This window comes from Schistocerca serialis, chromosome 7 (assembly GCF_023864345.2).
Source record: "Schistocerca serialis cubense isolate TAMUIC-IGC-003099 chromosome 7, iqSchSeri2.2, whole genome shotgun sequence".
Lineage (NCBI taxonomy): Eukaryota > Metazoa > Arthropoda > Insecta > Orthoptera > Acrididae > Schistocerca > Schistocerca serialis.
This window is the reverse complement of record NC_064644.1, coordinates 494,972,682-494,974,712: the sequence shown is the minus strand read 5'-3', so window position 1 is coordinate 494,974,712 and position 2,031 is coordinate 494,972,682. Positions and strand designations below refer to the sequence as shown.

Below are 2,031 nucleotides of genomic sequence, written 5' to 3'. Positions count from 1 at the left end.
TGTTTCGAACAAAAGTCATAAGTTTTGTTGTTGATTCACAGAATCATATTACATAGTAATACTCCGATAGAGAAGTATTCCATCTCGTTCAAGTTTTAATAACGTAACTATATATGACGGTAGTATCTGTTCCCGAAAGAACAGTTACCGTCGATGACCATGCAGCTTTGCTAGAAATGAAATCATAATTAAATTGACACCCTAGCTGCAAGCAGGCGTTGATACACTTTATTGCGGGCATGTTGAAAATGTGTGCCCCGACCGGGACTCGAACCCGGGATCTCCTGCTTACATGGCAGACGCTCTATCCATCTGAGCCACCGCGGGCACAGAGGATTGTGCGTCTGCAGGGACTTATCCCTTGCACGCCCCCCGTGAGATCCACATTCCCAACATGTCCACAACACTACATTCGTAGTGCGCCTAATAGATGTTTGCCCATCATACTCATTACTCGTGGCAGATTAATCTACCAAGTCCCGTACGAGTTCGGGCACAGCGTGTGCTTTCGCACAAGAAGGTCAAAGGCCGGGAACCCATATTTTTAACTATATATGACGGTAGTATCTGTTCCCGAAAGAACGCGAACGCACACGCTATGCCCGAACTCGTATGGGACTTGGTAGATTAATCTGCCACGAGTAATGAGTATGATGGGCAAACATCTATTAGGCGCACTACGAATGTAGTGTTGTGGACATGTTGGGAATGTGGATCTCACGGGGGGCGTGGAAGGGATAAGTCCCTGCAGACGCACTATCCTCTGTGCCCGCGGTGGCTCAGAGCAGTCAGCCTTCGGCGGCGCAGCGGTTCGGACGGTGTTTACGTCCCTGCCGCACGTCTGCGCGAGAAGTGTTTACGTTACGTGTGTAGCGGTGTGTCGCGGTAATACATAGAACGAATCATGGCCTTGTCCTTCCGCAAATCGACACTGAAATTTAGTTTTGTTAACGAATATGCTCGACCGAAGGCTTACGAGATCGAACGTTATTTACGGGACGAGGTGAAAATCGAACCTGACGTTCTAGTTGGAATCCACTTATCTATAGTCAGCAGCGTGGTTTATGTCAAGCTTATAAATGAAGCGGCATGTGACGAACTACTACTTCGACACAGACAAGGACTTTGTTTCTGTCATTCGGACGGGAATGTTGGAGCGGTAACAGTTGAACACGCCGGCATGGGACTCAGAACGATCCGCGTCTTTGAGCTTCCATTCGAAGTGCCAGAAGAATTGGTGACAGACGCCCTGCGTCCTTACGGAACGGTCTTATCCCACGTGGCTGAAAAATGGGCGAGCTTCAAGACGTATCCTGTCCTCAATGGCGTCAGACAAATACGGATTGAACTCCGAAAACACGTCCCGTCATACTTGTACATCGCCGGTTGTAGGGCGATTGTCATTTACGACGGACAACCAAGGACGTGCTCTGGATGTGGGAAGGAGGGACACATACGTTCTGAGTGTGCTCAACGGAGGTTATTACAGCTGCCACGGGATGATCCACCCCTCACGCCGCATCCGACTGTGCTCCCCATGACTTACGTCGCCGCATTACGCGATGACGTGGGCCGCGAGACAGACGCGTACCAGAACACACAGACAGCGGCGGATCGTGGCGAGCCACAGAAAGACGACGTTGCGCTGGACCGCCTGCAACAGTCACAGGACGCCCTCTCTTCGGTTCCGCTTGAGGCCCCTTCAGATAAGGTACTTGGAGACGTCGAAAATACGACGGCGCACGATTCTGACGTCCCCCACGAACAACTGGAGACCATGCTGACCTCTGATTCCGAGGCCCGGCAACGTAAACAGCGCTCACCAAAACGCCGGAAGAAGCGCCGCCTCACGGTGGAGAACGATCACTCTGATCTAGTAGATAATTCTGAGAAGTTTACGGGTACAGAACAGACGACCATGGATACAGAAGAACTACATCGCGTGGATGCAACGGTGGCCAGCGGGACGGCGGCACGACCTAATGCTGACGATGCTCCAGACACAGCGAAGGAGCTCGCTAGACGGCAACA

The 2,031-nt window shown here is 51.4% G+C and overlaps 1 non-coding gene across 1 annotated transcript; it reads right to left on the bottom strand.

Annotated features, from left to right (window-relative positions):
• Window positions 1-253: 253 nt before the first annotated feature.
• On the bottom strand, window positions 254-328 carry Trnat-ugu (transfer RNA threonine (anticodon UGU)). The gene has a single exon. It is a non-coding gene; the product is annotated as a tRNA-Thr (tRNA).
• Between the last annotated feature and the right edge of the window lie 1,703 nt (window positions 329-2,031).